This window comes from Arachis hypogaea, chromosome 11 (assembly GCF_003086295.3).
Source record: "Arachis hypogaea cultivar Tifrunner chromosome 11, arahy.Tifrunner.gnm2.J5K5, whole genome shotgun sequence".
NCBI classification, from domain to species: domain Eukaryota; kingdom Viridiplantae; phylum Streptophyta; class Magnoliopsida; order Fabales; family Fabaceae; genus Arachis; species Arachis hypogaea.
The window spans coordinates 63,249,664-63,265,541 of NC_092046.1; positions in this window are offsets into that span (position 1 = coordinate 63,249,664).

The following is a 15,878-nucleotide window of genomic DNA, read 5'->3' on the forward strand; positions in this document are numbered from 1 at the left end:
ATCTCAAGCACTCCATAAGATCTTCAAGAGGAAGAACTAGCCGCCATCACTAAGGTGGACCCGTTCTTTAATTTCCTTGTTTTTATTTTTCTGTTTTTCAAAAATTATGCTTTATGTTTTGTCTATGTTTATGTCTTTATTACATGATCATTAGTGTCTAGTGTCTATGTCTTAAAGCTATGAATGTCCTATGAATCCTTCACCTTTCTTAAAATGAAAAATGTTTTTTACTTGCAAAAGAACAAGAAGTACATGATTTTGAATTATATCTTGAAATTAGTTCAATTGTTTTGATGTGGTGGAAATACTTTTTGCTTTCTGAATGAATGCTTGAACAGTGCATATTTGTGAATTTGTTGTTTATGAATGTTAAAATTGTTGGCTCTTGAAAGAATAATGAAAAAGGAGAAATGTTATTGATAATCTGAAAAATCATAAAATTAATTCTTGAAGTAAGAAAAAGCAGTGAATACAAAGCTTGCGAAAAAATGAAAAAAATGGGGAAAAAAATAATAAGAAGAAGAAAAAAGAAGAAAGAAAAAGAAAAAGCAAGCAGAAAAAGCCAATAACCCTTTAAACCAAAAGGCAAGGGTAAAGAGGATCCAAGGCTTTGAGCATTAATGGATAGGAGGGCCCACAGGAATAAAATTCTGGCCTAAGCGGCTGAACAAAGCTGTCCCTAACCATGTGCTTGTGGCGTGAAGGTGTCAAGTGAAAAGCTTGAGACTGAGCGGTTAAAGTCGTGGTCCAAAGCAAAAAGAGTGTGCTTAAGAGCTCTGGACACCTCTAACTGGGGACTCTAGCAAACCTGAGTCACAATCTGAAAAGGTTCACCCAGTTATGTGTCCGTGGCATTTATGTATTCGGTGGTAATACTAGAAAAGAAAATGCTTAGGGTCACGGCCAAGACTCATAAAGTAGCTGTGTTAAAGAATCAACATACTGAACTAGGAGAATCAATAACACTATCTGAATTCTGAGTTCCTATGGATGCCAATCATTCTGAACTTCAAAGGATAAAGTGGAGATGCTAAAACTGTTCAGAAGCAAAAAGGCTACAAGCCCCGCTCATCTAATTGAAGCTAATCTTCATTGATAAGTTTGGAATTTATTGTATTTTCTCTTCTTTTTATCCTATTTTGTTTCTAGTTGCTTGGGGACAAGCAACAATTTAAGTTTGGTGTTGTGATGAGCGGATAATTTATACCCTTTTTGGCATTATTTTTACATAGTTTTTAGTAAGTTTTAGTTACTTTTTATTATATTTTTATTAGTTTTTATTAAAAAATCACATTTCTGGACTTTACTATGAGTTTGTGTGTTTTTGCTGTAATTTTAGGTATTTTCTGGCTGAAATTGAGGGACCTTGATGTGTGTTTTCGGAAAACGAAAAAAAATGAATTCCAAACACACAAATCTAACCGGCAAGTGCACCGGGTCGCATCAAGTAATAAAAACTCACGGGAGTGAGGTCGATCCCACAGGGATTGAAGGATTGAGCAATTTCAGTTTAGTGGTTGATTTAGTCAAGCGAATCAAGATTTGGTTGAGTGACTTGTGATTAACAGAATTTAAATTGCATAGAAAGTAAAGGGAATGGGTAAATGGCATAAAATTAAAGAGAACAGAAAATAAAGTGCTGAATCTTAAAGAACAAGTAATGTAAATTGCAGAAACTTAGATTGCAAGAAATGTAAATTGCAGAATCTTAAAGTGCAAGAAATGTAAATGGCTTGAATTGTAAAGGGAATTGGGAAGTGGATTTGTAGAATTTAAACAAGGAAAAGTAAAATTGCAACAAGCAGGGAAGTAAAAGATGGATTTAATTGCAATAGATCTCAAACAGAAAATGTAAATCGCTTGAAGAAGTGTTCAACAGAGAAATAAAAAGGGAATTTCAGATCTCAGGACCCAAGAGACTAGGTAACCAAGTCTAGATCTCAATGCCTTCCTAGATCCAATCCAGAAATCAATTGCAAGAGAATTTAAAGATCAAGCAGTAGAAGAAGCAAAACCAAATTCAATTTCCAAAAGTGCAGTAAAGTGAGACAGAGAGATCTCAAGGTGAGATTGAGATAGAATTTCCTCAATTCTTCAACCCAAGATCCAAGACAAATGTAATTGAAATTGAAAACGAGAAAACTAAGAAGAAGAGAATTCAATTCTCCTCTCCGAAATTCAGAAACTCAAGACAACTCAAAACCAAAAGCTCTCAGCAAAACTAAAACGGAAAATTCTCAAAGGAAAGAAAAAACTCTCTCGAAAACTTAAATCCTAAGCTATTTATACACTTTCTTCAAATGGTCTTCAAGCCTTGAATTGGGCCTTTGTTCTTGATGGAATTGGGTTGATAAAGGCCTTGGTTGATTGCTCTTGGAGTTGGAGAAAGATCCATTGTGAACCGGGTTGAAAAACATAAAAGCTTGAGTAAAAGTTTGAGTAAAAGTTTGAGGTCAAACTTTTACTCAAACTTTTTATACCAGATGGCTTCACTTTGCTGCTACCAACGTTTGAGCCAAAGTTTGAGGTCAAACTTTTGCTCAAACGTTGGCCCCCTTGTAAATGTGTGTTGCGCCAACGTTTGAGCAAAAGTTTGACCTCAAACGTTGGCGCAAGCTTTTTCTCCCAGGGTGTGCAAGTGTGGCGCCAACGTTTGAGCAAAAGTTTGACCTCAAACGTTGGCGCAAGCTTTTTCCTCCAGGGTATTGATTTTGTGATGCCAACGTTTGCCAAAAAGTTTGAGGCAAACGTTAGCTCAAGCTTTTTTTCCTCTGGAGTGTTTTCAACTCTTTTAAAAGTTTGAGCTAAAGTTTGAGGCAAACTTTTGCTCAAACTTTTTGTTCTCTCTTGCTCCTAGCCATTCCTTCTTTCTTCAACCTTCTTCAAAACTCTTTTCACCTATCATCAATCAACCAAACACATCAAAGCTTTGCTTAAAATCATGAGTTTGTTATTCTTTCATAATATATGACAATTATAGCATAAAATCTCATGAAATTGTATTAATTCATACATGGTTGATTGAATCAAAGGAAACATGGAAATCTACCTAATTGGCTTGCTTATGGCTCAAGAAAGTGCATAAATCAACCGAAAACAAAAGAAAAAGGCTAGTGAAACTAGGCTAAGATGACTTGTCATCACAACACCAAACTTAAAGCTTGCTTGTCCCCAAGCAAGAAAAGAATTATTGAGAAGAAAGAATGAAATGGAAGAGGATGTTCATGCTAGCAGAGTATTATTGGTAGTTCATGGGGTTTTCTGTGGATATGTAAACACTCACTTCTTATTGACTTTTAGGCCTAGAAAGTCTCCTTCAAGCATCAAGCAACACACTGCTATGACCTCTCACTATTCCTTTGTCCTTGACTATTATTTTTTTTTCTCTAAAAGCTTTAGTTCAGTGTCATGTGTAACAAGTTCTTTTCTTTCTTTATACTTGACACATTATTCACTATAGACACTTGGCTCACATTCCTTCTTAAAACATTGATGTCCAGCACCTCTTTGGGTTACTAAATGCCTTGTAGTTAGGTTGCTCTTGATAGTGGACTTTCAGCTGATGATCCCGGGTTAGTTAACCCAAGTCACCAAGTGTTGATGCACTCCAAAGAACTTAATAATCCAAGCAGATCCTAGTACAAAGACACCACAGGCATATATTCTAAGGTTCAAGCTATTGGTGTCTAGCCTTGTTTCCTTTTTTTTTTCTTTTATTCTATTGCCCATTTTTGGCTTTTTCTTTTCTCTGTTTGTTTTTCTTTTTAACCAAGGACTTTTATTTGATTGAGATTCATAGACAGTAGGCCACTTTCTACTTAGAAGGAGACATCCTAGTTCTTTTATTCACTAAAAGTGAGCTATCATACAATCACACTTACATACCACCATTTACTTTTATTGTACTTCTATCTAACAGAGAACTATCTTACTTCACATTCAAACGTTTCTTTTATTGAATTAAATATGCAGGGGACAAAGCATGCTTTTTGTTAAGTGAAAGTAAACACACAAGCACACACTTAGACTAGCTTATTTATTGCAAAAAGATAGATTCTACTTGTACTAGATGAACACTTCAGCAAGACATAAATCAAAGCATTTCTCAACAGCAGAAGTTAAGTATAGATACAACCTATCGGTTTGCAGTTCTTTTGTCCTTCCTTCTGCTGTGCCCCTTTTGAGTTATGATGCATAATGTCCTCAAATGGTGGTTAGTTCCCTGCACAATTCTCAAAAGTTGCTTGCTTCTCAAGCCCTTAGGTGACTGGTTAGTATGCATGAATTGAGTGTGGCTTTTGGATTTAATTTGGTTTGGGAATACCAAACTTAATTCCTTGCCACTGTCTCTAATGCAACAGGTTGTACATTTATGAATTCTTTTGGCCTTGCTAAAGGTTATAGAACCAAAACTAAAAGCAATTAAATGGTTGAATAATTTGTCTGATTGCTTGGAGCTAGCATTATGCAGGAGGTGAGAGTATGCTTTTAAATGAGATTTTGGTGGAACACCAAACTTAGAATCCTTCATTCTCCCTTAAATTGTTTTGGTGTGCAACACCAAACTTAGCTCCTTGCAATGCATACTAATTATTCAACATTTTTATTGAAAAGGCTATGAAAAGAAAACTACCTCAGGTTGGGTTGCCTCCCAACAAGCGCTTCTTTATTGTCATTAGCTTGACATCGATCCCCTTAGATCATGGGGGTTGAAAATCATAGTGCCTCAGTTTTTCTCCTCTTACTGTGAACTTCCTTCCGGTCTCCTTTTTGATGATCTCTAGGTGTTCAAGTGAAAGGACCCGGTTCACAGTGTAGTATTCAGATGATTGTGGGGGCACCTTCATTGGTTGGGTGTTTAACACTACTTTATCCCCTGGTGAAAAGCCTTCAGTAGGGATCTTCTTGTTTCTCCACCCTCTTGGTCTCTTCTTCTTTTCTTTCTCAAGAGATACTTCCTGCCTTGGTGGTTCCTTATCTGAGATGTTGAATTTCTCATCTGGAGGTTTTGGATCTAGTTCCTCCTTGATTTCTTTGGTTTGTTGCACCATTTCTACTGCTTTCAAGCATGGATTTGGAAGTCTTGGAGCTAACTCATTGACTATCTCCTTCAAACTTTGATCTGTGGCCTTATCCTTCATAGAATCTTTTTCTTGAATTGGCTCATGCAAGGTTTTAAAAACATGGAATGCTAGGTGCTCATCATGCACTCTTAGCAATAATTCCCCTTTCTCAACATCTATTAATGCTCTGCCCGTAGCCAGGAAAGGCCTCACCAGAATGATGGGAGTGTTAGGGTCCTCCTCCATATCCAGGATGACAAAATTAGCTGGAAGAAGGAATTTCCCCACTTTTACCAGTACATTCTCTACAACTCCAACTGCTTGCTGGATGGATTTGTCAGCCATTTGAAGGAGTATTCGTGTGGATTTCAGCTCACAAATTCGAAGTTTTCTCATTAGAGACAAAGGCATCAAGTTTATGCTTGCACCAAGGTCACAGAATGACTTTTCAATTGTTATGTCTCCTATGGTGCAAGGTATATAAAAACTCCCAGGATCATCTTTCTTCTCTGGTAACTCTCTTTGGAGAATAGCACTACATTCCATTGTCATCTCAACAATTTGTCCTTCTTTTAGGGACTTTTTCTTTGTCAGCACTTCCTTCATAAATTTGGCATACACTGGCATCTGTTCAAGTGCTTCTAAGAAAGGAATATTGATGCTGAGGGTCTTGAATATGTCCAGGAACTTTGAGTATTGCTTATCCTCATTCTCTTTTTTGAACCTTTGAGGGTATGGAAGTTTGGGGATATGTGGCTTCACCCTTTCCTTCTTCTCTTGTAGTTGTGTTTCAAGGATGTCCTTGTCTCTCTTTGAGCTTTTTGCATTCTTGATTTTCTGATCCTCTTCACTTCTCTCTTCTGTCTCTTCTTGTGGAACTTCTCTGTTGTGTTCTTCCTGATTGATGGCTTTCTTCTCACTTTCCACTATGATTGCTTTGCACTCCTCCCACTTTGTAGCTTTTCCTTTGTCCCTTGGGTGGTCTTGAGTAGCACTAGGGGATGCATCTGTAATTCGTTTAGCCATTTGTTCCATATGCCTCTCGAGATTTCTGATTGAAGCTTCTTGGTTTTTGCTTGTTGTGGCTTGATCTTTTCTTGCTGCTTCTTGATCTTTTCTTGCTGCTTCTTGATCTTTCATGAGTTTCTCCATCATTGTCTCTTGGTGCTTCATCATCTTATCCATCAATATCTCCAAGTTGGAGATTCTTTGAGTGTCTTGTGATGTTTGTGGCTGGTTGTGGGGTGTTGAAGGTTGATGGTAGGTGTTTTGGTTAGTGGTTTGGTTATTGGGTGGACAGTAGCTAGAATTTGGGTGGTTGTTTTGGGGTTTTCTATATGGATTGGGGTTAGTGTTTTGCTGGTTGTGGTTTTGGTTATTTCTTGAGTTGTTTTGGTTTGAATTTTGTTGCCATGGTTGCTGGTTTTGAGTGTGGTTATCTCCCCATCTTATGTTTGGATGGTTCTTCCAGGATAGATTGTAGGTGTCACCATAGACTTCATTTTGGCCGGAGCTTTGGTTATGCACATATTGAGGTTGTTCCTGCTGCTGATCTTCTTGGTTTTCTTCATTTTGCCCCCATTTGGTTGATGGTTGGCTTGTATTCACTGCTGCAACTTGCAAGCTATCAATCTTTTTAGCCATCTGCTCAAATTGTTGTTGAATCTGCTCCTGCATTATCTTGTTTTGAGCTAGGAGGGTGTCAACCCCTTCCATTTCTAACACTCCTTTCCTTTGTGATGGCTGGCGTTGTCTCTGATGAGCAAAGAAATATTGATTTTTTGCCACCATATCAATGAGGTTTTGGGCCTCTTCAGCTGTCTTTATGAGTTGCATTGAGCCTCCTGCTGAATAGTCAAGTGCCTCTTGAGCTTTCATTGTCAGTCCTTCATAGAAATTTTGGAGTTTATCCCATTCATTAAACATCTCTGGTGGACACTTCTTGAGTAAAGCTTTGTATCTCTCCCATGCTTCATACAATGACTCTCTATCCATCTGAGTAAATGTTTGAACCTCTATTTTGAGCCTGATGATCCTTTGAGGAGGATAAAACTTTGCTAAGAACTTGCTCACTAGATCCTCCCAATTGTTGATGCTTTCTCTTGGAAATGACTCCAACCATTGAGTAGCTTTGTCCCTCAGGAAAAATGGAAACAACAACAATTTGTAACTGTCAGGATGTACACCATTGGTCTTCACTGTGTTACATATCCTCAGGAAGGTGGATAGGTGCTGGTTTGGATCTTCCAAGGGGCCTCCTCCATAAGAACAGTTGTTCTGCACCAAGGTGATGAGTTGGGGCTTCAATTCAAAGTTATTTGCATCGACATTTGGGGTAAGGATGCTACTCCCACAATGCCTTGGATTAGCAAATGTATATGAAGCCAAGACTCTCCTCCGGGGTTGACCATTGTTGTTGGCCATTCTCACTGGTGGATTTGTTGGATTTGTTGAGTGTTCCTCCAATTCATGATATTCTTCATCTGATTCTTCCTCTCCAGCAACATTTTTTTCTCTTTCTTCTCTTCTTAGCCTTCGGAGGATTCTTTCATCAGTTTCATGAAAGGTAGGGATCTCTCTTCTTGCATCTGACATACAAGCAAAACACAAGAATCACATAATACCAGAAAATCAATAACACTTCAATCCATGGCTGAAGTGAAATATTAGTTAGCTTAGGCAAAAATTCAAACAGTTAGCGTGTTAGTCAAAAGTTAAAGAAACAGAAAAGAAAAATGCTAGATCTAGATCTCCACTTCACGTAATCATTGTCAATCTATTTCAATCCCCAGCAACGGTGCCAAAAACTTGATGTGTGTTTTCGGAAAACGAAAAAAAAAATAAATTCCAAACACACAAATCTAACCGGCAAGTGCACCGGGTCGCATCAAGTAATAAAAACTCACAGGAGTGAGGTCGATCCCACAGGGATTGAAGGATTGAGCAATTTCAGTTTAGTGGTTGATTTAGTCAAGCGAATCAAGATTTGGTTGAGTGATTTGTGATTAACAGAATTTAAATTGCATGGAAAGTAAAGGAAATGGGTAAATGGCATAAAATTAAAGAGAACAGAAAATAAAGTGCTGAATCTTAAAGAACAAGTAATGTAAATTGCAAAAACTTAGATTGCAAGAAATGTAAATTGCAGAATCTTAAAGTGCAAGAAATGTAAATGGCTTGAATTATAAAGGGAATTGAGAAGTGGATTTGCAGAATTTAAACAAGGAAAAGTAAAATTGCAATAAGCAGGGAAGTAAAAGATGGATTTAATTGCAATAGATCTCAAACAGAAAATGTAAATCGCTTGAAGAAGCGTTCAACAGAGAAATAAAAAGGGAATTTTAGATCTCAGGACCCAAGAGACTAGATAACCAAGTCTAGATCTCAATGCCTTCCTAGATCCAATCCAGAAATCAATTGCAAGAGAATTTAAAGATCAAGCAGTAGAAGAAGCAAAACCAAGAGAATTTTGTGATGCCAACGTTTGCCAAAAAGTTTGACCTAAAGTTTGAGGTCAAACTTTTGCTCAAGCTTTTTTTCCTCTGGAGTGTTTTCAACTCTTTTAAAAGTTTGAGCTAAAGTTTGAGGCAAACTTTTGCTCAAACTTTTTGTTCTCTCTTGCTCCTAGCCATTCCTTCTTTCTTCAACCTTCTTCAAAACTCTTTTCACCTATCATCAATCAACCAAACACATCAAAGCTTTGCTTAAAATCATGAGTTTGTTATTCTTTCATAATATATGACAATTATAGCATAAAATCTCATGAAATTGCATTAATTCATACATGGTTGATTGAATCAAAGGAAACATGGAAATCTACCCAATTGGCTTGCTTATGGCTCAAGAAAGTGCATAAATCAACCGAAAACAAAAGAAAAAGGCTAGTGAAACTAGGCTAAGATGACTTGTCATCAGACCTGAGCAAAAATCTAATTCAGAGGCTGAAAAAGGACTCCAGATGCTATTGGATTCTGACCCTCCTGTACTCGAAGTGGATTTTCTGGAGCTACAGAAGCCCAATTAGCGCGATCTCAATTGCGTTGGAAAGTAGACATCGTTGGAAAGTAGACATCCTGAGCTTTCCAGAAATATATAATAGTCCATACTTTATCCGAGATTTGATTGCCCAAACTGGCGTCTAAAGCCAGCCTAAAATATCTTGGCGTAAAACGCCCAAAATGGCACCAGAATTGGAGTTAAACGCCCAAACTGGCACCAAAGCTGGCGTTTAACTCCAGGAACAGCCTATGCACATGTAAAGCTCAATTCTCAGCCCAAGCACACACCAAGTGGGCCCTGGAAGTGGATTTTTGCACTATCTGCACTTAGTTACTCATTTTCTGTAACCCTAGGTTACTAGTTTAGTATAAAAACTACTTTTAGAGATTTATCTTTTGTCTTTTGTTAATCTTATGCTATCATAGACCATTGTTCACGTTTTCGAGGCTGGCCTCACAGCCATGCCCAGACCTTTTTCACTTATGTATTTTCAATGATGGAGTTTCCACACCCCAAAGATTAAGGTGTGGAGCTCTGCTGTTCTTCATGAATTAATGCAAGTACTACTGTTTTTCCTTCAATTTACGCCTACTTCTTCTCCAAGATATACTCTCATTCTTAATTCAGTTAAGTTAAAATGAAGGGGTGACTCGTGACAATCACCCAATCTTTGTTACTCGCATAGCCAAGATCGCATGCCTGACAACCACAAAGCAATCTACATGATGTTCAACGTAGTCATTGGACGACAGCTGGAGTATACTCTCTTGGATATCTAATACACGGACCGAGTCCATGAGATTAGTATCTTCGTGGTATAGGCTAGAACCATTGGCAGCATTCCTGAGATCCGAAAAGTATAAACCTTGTTTGTGGTATTCCGAGTAGGATCTGGGAAGGGATGACTGTGACGAGCTTCAAACTTGCGAATGTTGGGCGCAGTGACAGTGTGCAAAAGGACAATGGTCCTATTCCGACGCTAGAGGGAACCGACAGATGATTAGCCATGCGGTGACAGCGCATATGGATTTGTTTTCATCCGAGAGGATCATACAGCTTGCCATGGAAGGAGGTAACGCACGGTTGGAAGAAGGCAGTAGGAAAGTAGAGGTTCAGAAGCAACAAAGCATCTCCATACACTTATCTGAAATTCCCACCAGTGAATTACATAAGTAACTTTATCTTATTTTATATTTTATTTATATTTTAATTGTCAAAACCTCATAACCATTTGAATCCGCCTGACTGAGATTTACAAGGATGACCATAGCTTGCTTCAAGCCGACAATCTCCGTAGGATCGACCCTTACTCACGTAAGGTTTATTACTTGGACGACCCAGTGCACTTGCTGGTTAGTTGTGCAGAGTTGTGAAGAAGTGTTGAGATCACAATTCCGTCGCACCAACCGGGCAGACTTAAATCGGTTTGACCGGTTCAACTACCGGTTTGCGATTTTTCACGGTTTTTTGCAGAAAACACATTTTCTGACTCGGAAAGGCCTATTGAGTCCAAAAATCATATTTAAATCCCAAAATTCTTATTCTAACTTTTTGGAACTTAATTTGGGCATTTAAATTATTTTATTCGTGAAAAACCCGGTTCTTACAAAAATGCGATGCGAAAGGATGATTCGGACGATGAGACAGATCACATATTGGGGGACAGTGAGGAGGATACTCCTAAGAACCGACCAGCTCGTCAGAGGCCATCCAGTTTTGGGTCCCACCAACAACTACCACATTTCTCGACGTTGAATTTGGAAGCAGTCGGCCAGCAATTAGATATTGATCCCACCTTCAGAGGCCAAGGATTACACGAGGAAAATCCTTTTGGGAAATTTCAAATTGGTCAATCTTTCTAGAATAAGGAGGAAGCTTGATAAACCACTATTTTATGGTTTATAATGTGTTTAATTGTGTGGTTTTATCATGATCTTTACCCACTTATTCATATGATTAGCATGCATTTATATTTCCTTCCTAAAATTATTACGTGATTGAAAACTTGCTTCCTAGAGACTTTTAATTATGTATTTCAATTCTCCTTTATTCCATTTGATGCCGTGATCTGTGTGTTAAGTGTTTCAGGCTTTATAGGGCATGAATGAGTTGGAGATTGGAAAAGAAGCTTGCAAAAATGGAAGGAACACAAGAAATTGAGGAGATGACCAGCGAGAAGTGACGCGGCCGCATGGCTCACGCGACCGCACGAAAAAGAGGAAATCACAGTGACGCGGCCGCATGGCTCACGCAACCGCGCGGATTGGAATAGCACAAGTGACGTGGAGGCGTGGACGATGCGCTCGCGTGGCAGGGCAAAACGCCGAAAGACGCAGCCGCATGAATGACGCGATCGCGTGACGTGCGCGATCTGCATAATCTGCAGAATTCGCTGGGGGCGATTTTGGGCCCTGTTTTGACCCAGTTTTCGGCCCAAAAAAGCATACTAGAGCCAGAGAACATGCAGAGACCGAGCACAACTTTCATTCTACACAATTTTAGTTTTTAGATCTAGTTTTACTCCTCCTCTAGGTTTTCTCTCTACACATTCATAGTTCTTAGGATTTTTTATTTTACTGCTTTTGCATTGGGATATTGAGAAGAGTTATTACCTCAGCAAGACTTTGTCATTCTAGTTCATTTTCTTTACTTGGCTCTTACTCTTCCATGTCCTTAATTTGCTCAATTTTACTATTGGATTATTTTAGAATTTATTAATACAATAATTACTTTTATTTTTAATTGATTTCTTTGATTATTATTTATCATGACTTTCCTTAATTCCCTTTCCTATGTTATGAATTCTACATTCACAATGAGCGAGTAGTTCCCTAACTTGATGGGGAGTTGATTGAAAGGAACCCTTGAGTTGGAATGCTCAAAAGAAAAATTGTAATTGGGTTTATTGTTGGATTGCCCTCTAGTCACTGACACCAATCCCTTTTAATTGAGTGGGTTGGAACTTGTGAATAGAAGTAGCATTCCAACTTGTTTGACTTTCCCTTACCTAGTAAGGGATAACTAAACAGAACAACCTTCAATTATCAATTAATCTAGAGAGTACTTCAACAAGAATAGGGCTTCCAACTAATCTACTCCCAGTCAAGGCTTTTATTTAAATTATTTAATTTCTCTAATTTAAATTCCTGTTTATTCAACTCAAACCCTTTTTGAAAACATCTGATTAATAAAATAGCACACCTTTCTGCAACTCGTTGGGAGACGACCTGAGATTCATACTCCCAGTATTTTAATTTTAATTTTTGTGACACCCTTCTAAATTGATAAGCGAATTTCTGGTTGGTTAAGAACTATACTTGCAACGCGTATCTTATAACAATTCTTGACTCGTCAATTTCTGCCACGTCAATTTTTGGCGCCGTTGCCGGGGAGTTGCAATAGAGTGCTAAGGTATTGATTGGAATTTATTTATTTGCATTTTATTTTATCTTGCTACTATGAGCTGCTTGTTTCTTTCGTTAGATGACGCGTTCACTTCCTGATCCAAGCTTGCCAGTATTCGATCCTGAGATTGAAAGAACTATTTCACGAATAAGGCAAGCTCGGCATCGGTTATTCCTCTCTGAGGGCGGATCTGAAACATCACTTAAGGAAGAAACCAGCCCCCATTCTACTGATTTGGTTGATTTACGTGCAGGTGACATGGCAGCAGCTAGGAGAGTTACTATCCAGGAGGCTGGAGCCCCTGATTTTTCAATGCAACCGTTTCAAGCGCATCACCCAGCGGTGGCTACAGACTTTGAAATAAAGACTGCACTGCTCAATTTGATGCCCAAGTTTCATGGCTTACCTGCTCAAGAGCCTATCAAGCACCTGAGAGATTTTCAAGCAGCCTGTTCTATTGTCAGGCGTGATGGTGCAAATGAAACTTCAATTTTGTTGAAAGCTTTCCCGTTTTCTCTTGAGGGAAAGGCAAGAGAGTGGTACTATACTCAACCCGCAGCAATTGTATCCAACTGGGATACACTTAGAAAAGAATTTTTGGAGAAGTTCTTTCCAGCTGAAGTTACTGATAAACTGAGGAAAGACATTTCCATGATTGTTCAGGACGAATCCGAGACTCTCTATGAATACTAGGAGCGCTTCAATAATCTTCTAGAAGCATGCCCCCACCATATGATTGACAAGATAGTGTTACTCGGTTACATCACACAGGGCATGAGGCCCCAAGATAAGACCACATTGGAAAGTGCTAGCAATGGGTCTATGAAAAAGTACAAGACCACTGATGAGACATGGCAATTGATCAGTGACTTAGCTGAATCTACTCGGAATCACAGGCAGAAACAAGGCCGTTCAAAAGCCGTTGCAGAAGTATCCTCTACCAGAGAGACTGCTGCTCTAACTCAGAGTATCTGTGAAATGACCAACTTGCTGAAGCAGATGCAATTGAATCAACAACAAGTTCAGCAAGCTCAACCTTCTACAACACAGCAAAGCCAACAGTTAGTCCCACAGAGAGTTTACGGAGTCTGTGCTGATTATAGCCATTATACTGATGAATATTCGCAGCTCCAGCAGGAAGACAACACCGTGGCAGCCACTTATAACTTCTATGACCGCCCTAACCAAGGGTACAATCAAGGTGGCAATTACAGTCATGGATGGCAGGACAATTCTAACCAGAATTGGAGGGACAACAACAATAGAGGAGGCAGAGACAATCAGAAAAATCAGAGGTGGAATAATAACAACAACAGGCAGTAGAACCAGAACCAGCCTTACAGAGCACCTCACCTGAGGCAATCCCAAGGACCACAGAATACCCAACAGCAGACCTCTCAAATTACTTATCCTTCTTCATCTTCTAATGACGACTTACTACAATCTATTGATCGGAGACAACAGACCATGGAAAATAACCTTTATGCTACACTAAATGGTCTGAACTCTACTTTGCAAGCTCTTGTCTCACAGATTGGATCAATGAATAACTCCAATAACCAGCCTTTGAGCTCCAGTGGAATCTCCTCTCAACCATTACCCAATCCAAAGGGTAGCATTAATGCCATCACCCTAAGGTCCGAAACCACACTGCAGGAGAGGAATCAGGAGGAGCCAAGCCACCAGAACACGCCTCAGCTGAAGAGGTAGTGGAAATAGAAGATGTTGAAGAGAAAGAGGACATACAGGACATGGCTGAAAAAGAAGAAGTTCAACCACAGGAGGAAGCACCAAAGGGCGCAGACACTGCAGAAGACACCACTCCCATTCCATTTCTACAACTTGCAAGGAAGCCCAGGAAGCAGCTGGAACCTGATCCCAAAATGGTAGAGATATTCAAAAAGGTTGAGGTAAATGTTCCTCTTTTTAATGTTATTCAACAGGTACCTAAATATGCAAAGTTTCTAAAAGAATTATGTATACATAAAGACAAAATTAATGAATTAGAAACTATTCCTTTAGGTAATTCCATATCTGCTTTAATGGGAGGTTTACCTAAAAAGTGTAGTGACCCAGGTCCATGTATGGTTAATTGTACTATTGGTGGTGTAGTATTTTCTGACTCCATGTGTGATTTAGGAGCATGTGTGAGTATAATGCCTTTGTCTATATATGATATTTTGAGGCTCCCTCCCTTAAAAAGGTCGGCATCTCGTTTTGTGTTAGCAGATAAAAGCATTATTACAGTGGCTGGAGTTGCTCAAGATATATTAGTAGGCATTAAGGGGCTCACATTTCCCATTGATTTTTATATTCTGGAGATGCCCCAAAATGACTCAGAGAAGCCATCATCAATCCTACTCGGAAGACCATTCCTGAAGACTTCGAAGTTCAAATTAGATGCTTTTTCAACACATACTCTTTTGAAATAGATGGCCGAGTAGTAATCTTCAATCTGAATGGAGTTATGAAGCATCCTCTGGAGGATCATTCTATCCTCCAGTGTGACATCATAGATGAAACCGTGGCTGAAGTTCACCAGGAGAAATTTGAAGAGAAGTACATAGGACAAGGTCCAAGTGTGGAGACATTCTCAGAGGATAATGACAGTGCTTTACCATTGTTACCAGCTCCAGACAACCCAGAGCCTGACCATGATCAGAAGTTAGAATTAAAACCCCTTCCTCCACACCTCAAATATGCTTACCTTGAAGACGAGCAGAAGTTTCCAGTTATCATTGCAAGGGAACTCACTTCTCAACAGGAAGAGGAGTTACTTAGTGTGCTGAGAAGGCACAAGAAGACAATTGGTTGGAGTTTGGCAGACATAGTAGGCATCAACCCTCAAGTCTGTGAGCATAGGATATTTTTGGAAGAGGGAGCAAGACCTGTCTGTCAACCCCAGAGAAGACTGAACCCCACTATCTTAGAGGTTGTCAAGAAGGAAGTGACCAGGCTACTGGAGGCAGATATCATCTACCCCATTTCAGACAGTGAATGGGTAAGCCCAGTACAAGTAGTACCCAAGAAGTCTGGAATTACTACAGTAAAGAATGAGCATGGAGATCTCATGGCAACCAGAGCTCAGAATGCCTGAAGGGTCTGCATTGACTACAGACGCCTCAACCAGGCCACTCGTAAGGATCACTATCCTCTTCCATTCATTGATCAAATGCTGGATCGCCTGTCAGGTAAATCACATTATTGTTTTTTAGATGATTACACAGGTTATTTCCAGATTCATATAGCTCTTGAGGATCAGGAAAAGACCACATTTACATGTCCTTTTGGGACTTATGCTTACAAGAGAATGCCCTTCGGCTTGTGCAATGCACCAGCTACCTTCCAAAGGTTCATGATGAGTCTTTTCTCTGATCTTATTGAGGACTGTATGGAAGTTTTTATGGATGA